The sequence below is a fragment of the Canis lupus genome, chromosome 24 (genome assembly GCF_011100685.1).
Source record: "Canis lupus familiaris isolate Mischka breed German Shepherd chromosome 24, alternate assembly UU_Cfam_GSD_1.0, whole genome shotgun sequence".
Classification (NCBI taxonomy): domain Eukaryota; kingdom Metazoa; phylum Chordata; class Mammalia; order Carnivora; family Canidae; genus Canis; species Canis lupus.
Window position 1 is genome coordinate 39,275,669 of NC_049245.1, and position 14,504 is coordinate 39,290,172.

Genomic DNA, 14,504 nt, shown 5'->3' on the forward strand with positions numbered 1-14,504 from the left:
CGAGCACCTCTTCCAGGATCTGTCTTAGGTGGGCGGCCAATATATGTTCACTGGAAAGTTGCTAAGAAGAGTCCGTCAGTGTGATCTGAGAAGCACTGGGGCGGGGCTCTAGGTCCTCCTGAAGAAGCCACGGGCACACTGTCTGGTTTCTGCCCATCACAGGGAGGGGCCCGCACAAGCCAGTGGCATTCTTCGTGGCCTCAGAAACGAGGAAGGGGGTCCAGCTAATCTAGGATTCTGATGGGGCTTGAGTTGGACAAGCCAAAAGCCTTGATCTTCATTTTGGTTTGGACTTTGAGGATTTGTGAGCATTTAGGGGTGAGCAATGGAGCTCAGGGCACACGTTCAGATGGCCCTCAAATAGCGGTTCTTAAACTTTGGCCTGTATCAGGATCACCTGGAGGGCTTATGAAGGTGCAGGTCACTGCCCCCACCCACCCAGTGGATCTGGGGTGATACCCTCTATTTTACATTTCTCACAAGGTCCCGGGTGATGCTGATGCTGATGCTGCTGGTCCAGGGGCCACACTTCAGAATCACTGTCCTTGAGCTGCATTTCCCAGCCTCAGAACTGTCGAAATCTGGGGCTGGATGATTTGGCGTTACACTATGGGGTATTCGGTGGCCTCTCTGGCCTGTGCTCACCGTGTGCCGGTAGTAGTAGTAGTGAGAACCAAACGTCTCCAGACATTGCCTGATGTCCTCTGGGGAATGAAATCATCCCTGTTTGAGGACTGTGCTCTAGAGTAGATGGCCTAGAATCCAATCTAGTGTACTGCTGGTAGGATTGCAGTCACATTGCTGTGCTTTTCCAAGCCTTAGCTTCTTCATCTGTATAATGGGTATGAGAATGCTGACATCACAAGGTCCGACGAAGGATTGAAAGATATTACAGACAGAGTGTCCAGCACAGTGCCTGGGGTATAGTGAGCAGTTGACACCTGTTAGCCCTCCAGATCTTATCTACTAAGTGAAATGTTTTTTGCTCATCAAAAAAGCATCAGCTTGGCTGATGAAGGGGAGAGTTTGAAAACTCATCTAGGGCCAAGTGACTTCCAGAAAACTGTACATTCAGGCAAAAGACTCTCAGGGAACAAGGTCCTGTTTAGAGTTCTGAACTAATGTCCAGCTTTTACCGAGCTGCATATTCCCCAGTCCTTAGCTCAGAAGTGATTGTCTCCCAAAGCCTATGCCAGCTTTATAAGCCCACTTCCTATTTGTTTAGCTAAGGTTGGTACAAGAAGGATCTTACAGGTTTTTTTTTTTCCATTTAAAACAATGATCTCATCATCACTCACATTTTCTTCTCCAACTTTGCTCTAGAAGTGAACTTTGGAATCTGGAATCCTGCTGCATTATGAGTTCCCAAACAGCTGCTGTTAGAGAGTGATCTATGCTGGCACACACAGGGGATCATGGATTTTTCTTTGGCTGTCAGCTCTTGAAATTACCCAGCAATCCCAAAATGAATTTCCACTAATCTGACAGTTTCGCCTCTCCTGAGTATGATGTACTGTATATTCAGTGGTCAGCAGGGACTACTTAATTGCAGTTAAGCCTGTGCTGTTCATTGTGGCATTTAAAATAGAGCAGTATGCAATGTGGTTAAACTTTCTGACTCTCCAGGCCCAGATGGGTGGGTGGAACTCAATGTTTTTTTGGAAAGTTTCTACCTGGGAGCATTTATGCTGAATTAAGTTTTACTGGCTAGCAGCTTTAATTCATTCACTTTCAAGATTTATAAGTGTTAGAATCAAAATTAAAATTTTCTCCTAGAAGATAGAAGGGACTGGAGTATCCAACAAAAGGAGTGTGTTAAAGATGGAAAAAAAAAGGGAAAAATACACTGATAAAATACATATTGCTTTTTTGGATACTTTCCATATGCCTGGCAGTTTTCAGGTATTATTTCATTTATAAGGCATTCCAAAGAGGCAGGGATGATGTTTGCCTCCATTTTACAGATGAAGAAACTGAAGCTCAGAGAAGCTAAGAGACTTCCCAAGATATGCGGGTGTTTGAGCATAGCCGAGATTTGAGCCCAGGTCTGCCTGCTAACAACCTACTTCTCTTGCACTACGCTACACTGCTCTAGAGTTACTAGCCATTGTGGAGTTTAAATAGCTCTTTTACAGGTGGGTAAACTGAGGTCCAAACACTTTGAAGTGAGTTGTTTAGAATTAAGTTACCCCAGATTCAGAAAACTCACCTGGGGCTACTTCTAAGTCCTGTTTTTAATAACAATGTAGTTCTGGGGCGCCCGGCTGGCTCAGTCTGTAGAGCATGAAACTCTTGATTTGGGGGTTGTGAGTTTGAGCCTCCCGTTGGGTATAGAGATTACGTAAAAATACAATAACGTAGTATTGTATTGCAGCTTTGCAGCTTACAAAGTGCTGTGGCGTCTATTAGCACATATTTAATTTGGGGTTTCAAATGTCGTATGAGCTGGTAACTCAAAAAGAATTTCGATTAGTGATTTTTTTTATCGTGGAATCTAATGATATGTACTTGCTGTGTAGGCACAAAAATGCTACTGTGAGGTGCCTATGAACACATGAAAAGTAAAGACTTAACTGGATCAGTATTCAGCAAATACCATTACACTTCTAATATGTGCTGGGCATTATTCCAGGTGCTGGGAATATAGCACTGAACAAAAACAGGAGTTCCCAGCTCCAAGGGAGCTTACATTCTAGAGGCCAGAGGCTGATGATTAACTAGATAAATAAGCAAAATGCATAGTATGACAGATGTGAAGTGGAAAGCAAAGAAATGCAGCTGGGAATAGGAAAAGGTAGCGCTAGGCGAAGGGTTTAGCGTATATGTAGAGAAGGTGATATTTGAATAAAGACAGAAAAGATATTGAGGAACAACCTTTTTGAATATCTGGGGAAGAGCATTCCAGGCAGAGGGAATAGCAAATGCCAAGGCTCCGAGAAGTAGATATGGAGTGTGCTGTGTCCAAAGAAAAAGCAGAGAGGCCAAATGGATGGGAAGTTTGAATACTTTTTGTTACTATTCTCTCGTATGTTTTTTTTTTTTAAATTGAGATAGAATTGATATTCCATTATTTTATATCCCCAGAAGCCATGTAGTGTAGGTCCTGGCTGTTCTATATCATCATCAACAGTTATTATGTCCAGCTTTACAATTTTAGATATTTTTTAAAGATTTTATTTATTTATTCATGAGACACACACACAGAGAGGCAGAGACACAGGCAGAGGGAGAAGCAGACTCCATGCAGGGAGCCTGATGTGGGACTCGATCCCAGGACCTCGGGATCACGCCTTGAACTGAAGGCTGACGCTCAACCACTGAGCCACCCAGGTGTCCCTAGATATTTAAATAGTTATGTAGTACCATTTAACTGAAATTTGATTTTGTATTTCCCTAATGACCAGCAACATGCACAACTTTTCAGGTGTTCATTTGCATCCTTCCATATGTCATCTTTGGTGAAGTATCTCTTCAAATCTTTTGCCCACTTTTTGTGTTAGTTTGTTTTTTGATTATTGCCTTTTGAATATTCTTCATGCAATCTAGATAGAAGTCTTTCGTTGGATGCCACGATTTACAGATATTTACAGATATTTTCTCCCTGTCAAAGGGTTGTCTTTTTATTCTCCCTGCAGCATCTTGCTTAATTTTGATTGAGGCCAATTTATCATTTTCTACCCCCGTATGGATTTGATGTTGTATCTAAGAAATCTTTGCCTTTGATTACCTTAAAAATTGATTTTTCTCATCAAGTAAAAGAAAATAACCTCTCCAGTTCCTTTAAGTATATCCATATTACTTAGGCAACTAAGTTATTGATCAATAAGTGACCATTTGTAATGATCTGTTGATTAAGAATAAAAATATCACTTTCATGTTCCTTAACCTATGTCTAAGATCTCATCACTTTTCTACAAGCATAACCAGAAGCGGTGGCGCCAGCATGAATGAGGGGTAGCTGTGGTGTGGTAGGAAGAGAGAGTCAGTGGCCCTAATGACCAGACACACGATTTTCTCTCTCCTCCACCACTCATCAGATGCTCAGCTCTGGGCCTGGCTTGCAATCCCTTTTTGGTTTCCAGTTGCAAAACTATGGAGTTATGCTAGATCTTTCTGTGTCCTCTTCTATTCTTGACACTATAGAAATGGGACATTGACAGTAAATTAAAGGCCTTCATCAGGGGCTGGCAATGCGTAAGTAAGGCAAGAGATGTGTCTCAGGCACACAGTGAGGGTGATATGCACTTGCAAGTGGTGTGAGTACTGATGCTGTGTTTGCACACATACCCCGAGGGGGTGTCAGTGGCCTGAGCCTTGAGAACGAGGCCTTCTTAAATTTCATGCCCTCCACCATGGTCTTGGTCCTGACCTTCACTGAAAGAGGGGAGTGAGGCCCAAATGGGGACCGTGCAGTGCATCTCACCCTGGAGTGTGCATTCTCCTAACCTAGAGCATTTATTCTTTCTGTTGTAGAAGGTTTGGAATGGGGCTTGAGAGTCTGCCTTTCTAACAAGTTCCCATGTGATGCTAATGCCTCTGGCCTGTGGGTCACACTTTGGGTAGTGAGACACTAGAATGCACTGACCTTGTCCAAAGGACCAATGCAGCTCCATCCATCCCGTGTGGGAATTCAGACCCAATATTCACAGGTGTCTTGATTTGTCAAAAGAGGAACTGGAAACCTGTGATGAATTTGAAGTCTCATCATTCTTCTTCTTCTTCTTTTTTTTTAGATTTTATTTATTTATTTGAGAGAGCTCAAAAGAAAGCAGGGGGAGGGGCAGAGGGAGAGGAAGAGAGAGAATCTGAAGCAGACACCCTGCTGAGCTTGGAGCCCAACTCAGAGCTCGATCTCATGACCCTGAACCAAAGCCAAGAGTTGGTTGTTTAATTGACTGAGCTACCCAGGCACCCTGAAATCTCTTTATTCCTAATATTGGACAGCTTACTTTCACTTTTACAAAACATCGTGGGGTCAGAGAGGCCATCTGAGAGTCAACTTTGTCCCGTGTGAAAACCAGTTTGTCACATCAGGGATCAATCAAGTTTCAGGCATTTTCCCAAAATTTTGGACAGAGAAAATGGGCACAATAATAGCCAGCTCTCAGAACAAGTCTAACCACAAAGTCAACACCCCATCCCCTCCTGCTAAAGAAAGGATGTTCGAGGAAAAGTTAACTAAACTCGGCTTCACTTCTCAGGGTGTTCCTCCCTCTGTGGCATGAAGCCATGTGCAGAAGCATCCCTCATGCTTTTACTTCATTCCTTTTGCTCACTGTATCTCTCTTGGTAATTTCTTTTGGCATACCACCCCCCTCTCTCTCCATGTTCTCAGTCCCCTACGTGTCCAACACTCTCTGGACTGAATAGCTGTTTTGCTTGCCAACCCAGCATCCATTATTTCCCCTTCTGGTATCAGCCCCTGTTCTTTGGGGGAATCCATCCCTGACCCTATTTTCAGTTTGTAGAATTCAAAAGAGACTCCTCCATCTTCCTACATCCATGGCTCCAGTGAGGACCATGACCCAGGCAGGGTGAATTACCTTTCTGACCCCGTATGAGTTATTGAGAAAAGAAGCTCTTCCTCCTGGAATTGATAAACTGTCAATAGTAAGAGCTGAGTGTTTACTGTCTGCCAGGCATTGCGTGAAGAACACACTTTGGTATGAATTTTTTCTTTCAGCCCTCACTACAACCCTGTCTTATAGGCATTCATATTTATCCCCATTTAACAGAAGGAAACTGTGAGCATGTCTTTTGCCCATTTCATGATTGGATTGTTTGTTTCTTTGGTGTTGAGTTTAATAAGTTCTTTATAGATCTTGGAAACAAGCCCTTTATCTGATATGTCATTTGCAAATATCTTCTCCCATTCTGTAGGTTGTCTTTTAGCTTTGTTGACTGTATCCTTTGCTGTGCAAAAGCTTCTTATCTTGATGAAGTCCCAATAGTTCATTTTTGCTTTTGTTTCTTTTGCCTTCGTGGATGTATCTTGCAAGAAGTTACTGTGGCCGAGTTCAAAAAGGGTGTTGCCTGTGTTCTCCTCTAGGATTTTGATGGAATCTTGTCTCACATTTAGATCTTTCATCCATTTTGAGTTTATCTTTGTGTATGGTGAAAGAGAGTGGTCTAATTTCATTCTTCTGCATGTGGATGTCCCACAGAGGAAGACATAGACATGGCCAACATGCACATGAGAAAATGCTCTGCGTCACTTGCCATCAGGGAAATACAAATCAAAACCACAATGAGATACCACCTCACACCAGTGAGAATGGGGAAAATTAACAAGGCAGGAAACAACAAATGTTGGAGAGGATGCGGAGAAAAGGGAACCCTCTTACACTGTTGGTGGGAATGTGAAATGGTGTAGCCACTCTGGAAAACTGTGTGGAGGTTCCTCAAAGAGTTCAAAATAGACCTGCCTTACAACCCAGCAATTGCACTGTTGGGGATTTACCCCAAAGATACAGATGCAATGAAACGCCGGGACACCTGCACCCCGATGTTTCTAGCAGCAATGTCCACAATAGCCAAACTGTGGAAGGAGCCTCAGTGTCCATCGAAAGATGAATGGATAAAGAAGATGTGGTTTATGTATACAATGGAATATTACTCAGCCATTAGAAATGACAAATACCCACCATTTGCTTCAACGTGGATGGAACTGGAGGGTATTATGCTGAGTGAAGTAAGTCAATCGGAGAAGGACAAACATTGTATGTTTTCATTCATTTGGGGAATATACATAATAGTGAAAAGGAATATAAGGGAAGGGAGAAGAAATGTATGGAAAATATCAGAAAGGGAGACAGAACATAAAGACTCCTAACTCTGGGAAATGAACTAGGGGTGGTGGAAGGGGAGGAGGGCGGGGGGTGGGGGTGAATGGGTGACGGGCACTGAGGGGGGCACTAGACGGGATGAGCACTGGGTGTTATTCTGTATGTTGGCAAATTGAACACCAATAAAAAATAAATTTATTATTAAAAAAAAAGAAACTGTGAGCACAGGGAGGTCAAAGAACATGCCTGAGGTCACACAGCTTGCAAATAATAGAGCTGGGATTTGAATTTGCCAGTTACAGAGCTGAACTCTAGGGAGCCATACAAACCAGGAGCTGCCAGCAATCATTTTTGTAAACTCACAAAGTAAGCTTCAGTGAGAATGAAGCCATCAGAGAAGAAAATCGTACTGAGAAATGGACAGAGAGTCAGTGTCTCAACAATAACATAAAGCCCTGGATCTAACCTTACCTGAAGCCCAGATTTATCCACATGCCAACCATAGGAGCCAAATTTACCCTCTTTTTGGTTTAAGTGAGTTTGATTTGAGTATTTACGTCTGTTTTGTTTTTCATATCAGAAAAATTTCTGGTTAATACACAGTTGTGACCATGGGCAAGGCACTTCTTTTCTCTGGGACTCAGTTTTCTTATTTTATGAGGGCTTCCTCAGCATTTTTTTTTGGCTTGATGTTATCTATATCATTTTTCCAGCCTTCACCAACCTCATGTAAGCTTTTGTCTCTATATCATTCCAGGAAGGAATGTGAAGTGTAATAGACTCTATTTCAAGTTCAAAACCTAACTGAATATACTTATCTTGTTCATTTCCTCTCTTTCACTGTGATGAAAACTCCATGGAGGTAGGCAATTTTGTTTGGTTTTCTTACTGCTACATCCTCAGTATCTTGAACTGTGTCTGACTCAGAGTATGACCTCAACACACACACACACACATTCAAATATATAAATAACTATATGTGTGTGTGTGTGTATTTAAATGAATAAACAAATTCTTGTCCATTTTTATGGTAACAACAAGCTGGTTTGGGCATAATTATTATTCACTAGTCCTTATTTTAGTAGGAAAGTGGTTGTGGATAGCATCTGTCTTTATCTGCATCATAATTTTCTCCCTGGTGTGTGGCTTCATGGACAGAAGCAATAGATAAAGTAAGTTGGATAGTCTTTGAATAAAACACAAGCTTTTAATGCTTCCTAAAGCCTATAACATATCATTACTTCTAAACTCAGAGTAAGCAGGTAAGTTCTTATGATGGGTGGATTTCCAGTTTCAAATAAAAGAGGGCTGTGTCTTAACTTCCTATTTTACTTCTATTTTAATATCCTAGTAGAGCTATTATATGAAATTGATTTCTCGGCTCTAGGAAATGGGGAGCTGCTGAGAGTGTCATATGCTGTTATAGGATGTATTATAGGACGACATCCAGCCCAAGCTTCTCTCTTGTTAATAAACCTGAGTTTCACTGGGGCAGCAGTGTGCTCAGAGCCAGGGAATGATAATGATTACAATAGCTAGTAAATAGTTCATACTGTGTCGCAGACACTGTTCTAAGCCAGTAACATGGATTTACTCATTTAATATATGAAGACAATGGACTAGTATCAGCCAGATGTGATATTACTGCCCTCTGCCTCCCATGCAGCTAAGAGCGACCACAGTGTTTCCCTTTACCAGCAACAGGCAGTGGAAGACAAAGTGAATTGCATAAGGAGATGGGCTCTCGTGCCAATTCTGTGACCCTGGAAAATTAAAGTCTCACTGGCAAAGTTTGTTTTGTTTTAATCCCTTAAATGGGGATAATAATGATACCTCATGGGGTTGTTATGATTCGATGAGCTAATGCATCAGAAAAATGCCTAGAACATTGGGTTTCCTACAAGGCAAGTCTGCCTTCCAGGAGACATGTGGCAAGATCTGGAGACATTCTGGATTGTCACCTGGGGTGGGAATGAAGAGCAGGTGCTACTGGCATCTAGGGAGTAAAGATCAGGGAAGCTACAAAACATCCTATGTTGTATAGGACAGACTTCAACCAAGTATCATTGGGCCCAAAATATCAATAGTGCAAAATTGGAGTGTAGACAAAAGCATTCCTACCTGGTAAGTAGGAAGAACAGCATCCACTCTTAGGATTAGTTTTAGTTTTAGTATTTAGTATTTAGTTTTTAGTATTGCAACTCCATTAAAGGAACTAAACCCATTGATGAAATCACTTCACAGGGCTCTGCTTATCATCAAAATACACCAAGATCAACATTTTTGTATATGGCAAGTAGGTTCCAATGTTTAAGTGCCACTACTAAATGATCTAACTTAAGCGCATATTTCATACTGGTTTTTTTGGGGGGAATTACTTGGCAACTAACAGACATCTCCTGGTGGGAGCTTTACGCAGCTATCCTGATAAATAATGACTCATATTTAACCCATGGTTATTGGATGCCTGTAATTGGCCCAAATTGGGCAGGGGCTAAGGTATAACAGGAAAAATGGGCTAAGTCTGATTCCCAGTCCTCATGAAAACTACAGACTGGAAGGAAATACAGCATTCTATGTTAATTACCAGAGTGTCATGAAGAAGCTCAGAGATCTACAGGATGTTTAATGGGAGGAGTCTACACTGTTTAGGGGATCAGGAAATGACTTTCCCTGAAGAAGGGATGTCAGAGATACGAGATATGAAGAGGCAGTGTAGTACCATGTTCACACGCAGGCTCTAGCCTGTTAAGTGTTGAGTCTTCCTCTGACCTGCTCCCAGCTGCATGATCTTGAGTAGTTAATTGCCAAAAGGTTCAATTCCCTCATTTCTTGAAAAGGAGGCAAAAGTGATGCTGACCTCCCAGGTAGTCACAAGAATTAAATGAGATAGTACATGTGAATATACAATAAGCTTTAAATCTCATAAGCCTTCGATAAGAGTTAGCTCTTACAATTATTAAACATGAATTAAGGGAAAAGGAGAAAAAAGAGGGTATGTAGAAAATGATCTTATGATTTGGCAAAGCTTGTTCCTAATTTAGCTCTTGCATGTCACATGACTCTGGAAGCTGGGCTGTTCCTTGTTTGGCTGTTCCTTGTTTGTCTAGGTGCTTGAACAAATCCAGTGCACTTTTGGGCAAATATGGGCCCCATCTCTAGGATCTGTGAGTCTCCCTTTTAGATGGGAGGCATCACTGTGGCTAAAATTAGGAATAACCCAAATGTCAACTGGTAAATAAATAAAATGTGGTATATTCCTACAGTGGAATATTATTTGCCAGTAAAAAGGAAGTTAAGTCCCAGTACATGATAAGCCTTGGTTGATTCTCAAAAACATCGTGCAAAGTGAAAGAAGTCAGGCACAAGAGACCACATGTTGCAGGATTTGATTTCAATGAAATATCCAGAAAAGCAATTTAAAAAATATGGAAACTAGGTTTATAATTGCCTAGGATTAGAGGTGGGAATAGAGATGCATGAGGGATAGTCTTGGGGTGATGAATATTATACCACTTGATTATGGTGATAGTTGTACAATTTGGTAAATTCACTAAAAATCATTGACGTGGCTAAATTTTGTGTTATGTGAATTATCACTCAATAACCTTATTTTTTAAAAAGATGCTTTGTGGCTGAGTTAAATAATCTTTCAGATTCCTAAGTACTTACTGGAGGAAGTTAATCCTTACTTTGAAATATTTGGTTTCCAAAGATACTGAATCTCTGGCAAAGTCAACTGGGAAATTAGCAATTTAGCTACATTGAGAAGTAGCTTGAGGAATTTGCCAGGTACCCCTGGTATTTGAAAGAGCCGTTAGACATTTTGTACTAGTCCTACTCCAAGATCTCTGACCTCTCCCCATTTTACAAACTGGGGTCAGCATGACCTCACCCACCTGCAGAAATCCCCTCTGGGAGGTATTCTTACAGGGATTATTCAAATGGAAACCCATATTGCAGTATTTTGGCTTCAGTATAGCCAGATTTGAAGACATTGGCTATTAGGTTGCTTGGGGGGTGAAGGGGAGGCCCAAAATATAGATCCATGTGAAAATTTCCTTTGGGGCGCAAGAACATTTTACTTTGGGTGCATTTGTACGTTTTCCTCTATGATGAAGTACGAGATCTATAGGAAAGTATGTTTTCTTTTTGTCTTTGCCATGTGGATAGGCAAAGTTAAAATTGATGGTCAGTGTAGCTGCAGCTCTGATCTATAGTGATGTCTGTCTTCCTGCTATTTTAACTATTCTTTCCCCTCCACACCCTCATGATTCTATATATAATTGTGCCATTTATATGATGCCTAGTTTAGTGAGATTGCTTACATTTTAGGCAGAGAATGGATTACAGATGAAAATAATGAATACATAATTCTGTACATTATGCATTATTCTTTTGTGCTTTTGAAATTAACAACACAGGCATCACCATTTGTTGCTGCCACACACACACACACACACACACACACATGCACACACACATATGTACTTGCATGTACGGCCTTTGATGTATAAATATACTGATAGAGACGCAACCGTGAAGTCCTAGCTGAAAAATATGAGCATATAGGAAAAATTTGTGGCTAGGTTTAAATCTTGGGAAACTGGTCTTTAGAAAAGACATGTAAATGCAAGGTAAATTTTGCTGGGAAGAACCAGGCGATATTTCTTCTGTTGTAAACCTTACCGCATTATAAGGGACTTGAGTTTAGATTACTTTAAGATACTTATAGTCGGGGTTCTGTGATTCAGAAACCATTGTTTCCCTTAAAATTATTTCTCATGACCTCAATAGAACTTCAAGGACATCTAATACCTAAGGAATCAGATCAAAGATGCCACTTGAAATTTCAAAATACAACCCTAAGATATGCACACTGTAGCCTTCTGGCAGCAGACGCCCGAGTTGCGGTTCTGTCTTTGAAAATCAGTCTTGCCATCTCACAAAGAACAGTGTGAAATTGAACTTGCAATTAAAAAATAAGCCTCGGTGGTTCCCCTCCTCCCCATAAGCTCTTCTACACAACCAAATTGAGGGTCATCAGGAAACAGAAGGAAGAGAATGCCGTAAGATTTCAAAGATGCCTGGTAGGAATATTTCTTAATTGAGCCGTGCTTTCGAGCCGCATGGAAGTGTTCTTATTAAAAATTAAATAAGAACAGCAGAGAAGAACACGGACGGGCTCCGCGAGATTAGAGCTTCGTGAGATTTACTTAAAAGGCTTTCATTAGGCACCGGGGGTTCTGTAGCACATGCAAACCTCACCTATACAGAATGCACGGGGCTTGGGCGGTCAGCCCCTCTTCTCAGAAACGCGAAACGTTGGTGCTGACAATCAGAAGGGGAAAAGGATATTTTCAGGGTGTTTTTGGAAATAAGGTCTATGTTTCCAGATTGCTAAGTAATTAGTGCTTTCATTCTTGTCTTCCCTCCCTGCTTCCCTCCCTCCCCCCCTCCTTCCTCCTTCCCTGCCTTTGCCATGCAGGTTACTATTCTTCCTATCTGCGGTTTTGTTCTTGATTTTGTTATTATACATTTTTTTAAAATGATTTTCCTTCTTGGATGGATGGAGGAAAGGTTTCAGCGGCGTGTGAATTCCCTGGAAGCTTTGTGAAATGCAGATTTTGATTCAGGAGGTCTGGGGTGGAGCATGAGATGCTGCATTTCTAACGAGCTCCCGGGTGATGCCCGCAGTGCTGGTCTGCGGACCACTCTGGAGGAGCCAAGAGCTGCCGTGGTCCGTAAATTAGATTAATCACATTCCTTTAAATGTAAGACAGAATAGGTCATTACAGAACTGACATTCGGATGCCAGTTTGGCTTGGCTGTGTGACTTCGGGCAAGGTACTTAATGCTTGGTCATGTATGTCCTCAAATGTACAAGGAGCGTATGACGATACCACTTCTCGGGTTTATTATTATTTTTTAAAGATTGTATTTATTTAAGAGAGAGAGAGAGAGAGAGCATGCATATGTGAGGGGGAGCACAAGTACGGGGAGGAGCAGAGGGAGAGGGAGAAGTAGACTCCCCACCGAGTGGGGAGCCTGATGTGGGGCTTGATCCCAGGACCCTGAGATCAGGACCTGAGCCAAAGACAGATGCTTAACCGACTGAGCCCCCCAGGGGCCCCTCATGGTTTTATTATTTAAGGAGATTATTAAGTATGCAAACCACTTTGCTCTCCATAAAGAACCAAGAATGTTCTAGATTCTTTTGGTTGATCTAAGCATCACTATATGATCAATTACAGGGCCCCAGCACTCAGAGCTCAATGGGGGGAGCCCCACCCACCGCTTCTCTTTGCCCTTTAACCTCTTCCCAGACACCTTTTGGGTCTCCAGTGGCATCCCCTAAAAATGTCAGAAAGCCTGACTTTGCCCAGTTTTATATTTTTGTGTAAGTGCTAGCCCACGTGCTCTTTTCCCAGGGGCGTTTGCTCTTCTATCTTCCCTTGCATTATCAAAGGATTTCGTGACTTTGTCTCCAAATGAAAGGAATCTCAGCCCCGAGCAGACACACGGGGAGGAATTAAGGCAGCAAGATTCTTTTTGGGGTCCCTGGCATTACATAAAACACTGTTTTCCACCTGTGAGTCACTTGCAATCAAGCTGCCCATCCACGTGTCCCCTCTATTATTTCTTACTTGATCTTTGTCTCAGTCATAAATAACTTAAAAATCTGTTGCACAAGGAAGTAGAAATGGAAACCCATATAAAAGGTACGCACCAATAAAAAGAATATAGTTAGTGAAATTTTAAAGGGGTGCACCTGTGTCTCACCCAGAATCCTGCTGTATACAAGAGGGGGACATACTGCTCTCTGGACAGCACGGGGGTCCTCTCCGCATTTCTCAGTGGATGAGAGAACAAAACACGCAAAGCACTTGTGGCAACGAACAGCCTGGAAGGTCAGGGTGGGGTGGTCTCTCCTCAGAAGGGCAGGCAGCGTACCCTACGTGCTCCTGGATCCCCCAAGGGCTTAGTGCTTGGCACAAAATAGCTGCTCAATTAATCCTGGATAAGGGAACAGGAAAATGAATGAATGAATAATGCCACCTTCCTCATTCAATTAGGGGGTTTCTTTGGAGTTTCTTTTTAGAACAAAAACCGTGTTTCAGTTTTAGTCCTGTATCAAACCCCTCTCTCCATTTTGTAATATCAATTTTTTTCTATTTTTTTTTTAAGAGCTGCATCCAATTCCTCCATGCTCACAAAGCTGGAGTCTGCACAAAGGACAAGAGAATCGAAGCTATGCTTAGGTTGTTAGCGGAATTTATAAAGGGAGAGAATTAAGTGTACATCCTATATATATTTGCGATAATGTCAGTACTAGATGCCTTTTGTTCTGATTTAATTGTTGTAGAGTCTTCCTTAAATGAGCAAAAGTTGTCAGTCACATAAAATCAAAGGACTTGAATCCTGGCATCCTAAGAGCTGTCTAATTTCAGACCATCGAAACTCACGTGATATTGCTAATTCCTATCATATCTCAAAAATGAATTCTTCTGTGATCCCAGTGGATCGCAGGCTAAGGCCATATACCTGTGTGTGTGTCAATGTGTATACACAAACACAGACACAGGCACACTGCTATTTATCATACCAGAATATTCCAGTTTGCAACAAATATGCGGAATACTAAGCTGCGAGTTACCAAGTATTCCAAATTCTGAGTATTATAATCCTTTTCTTAGTATAACTGACATAATTATTGTT

General features: G+C 41.7%; 1 long non-coding RNA gene across 3 annotated transcripts in view; it reads left to right on the plus strand.

The window, feature by feature from the left end:
* The first annotated feature begins 1,380 nt into the window (after positions 1-1,380).
* Positions 1,381-14,504, plus strand: part of LOC111092084 — a 195,816-nt gene continuing 182,692 nt past the window's right edge. For 2 of the 3 annotated variants that reach the window (XR_005377984.1, XR_005377983.1), the window contains exons 1-2: positions 1,398-1,551; positions 1,965-2,135. This is a non-coding gene — a long non-coding RNA (uncharacterized LOC111092084). Of the gene's footprint in view, positions 1,552-1,964; positions 2,136-14,504 lie in introns of all 3 variants that reach the window. The other variant, XR_005377985.1, reaches the window with a different exon arrangement.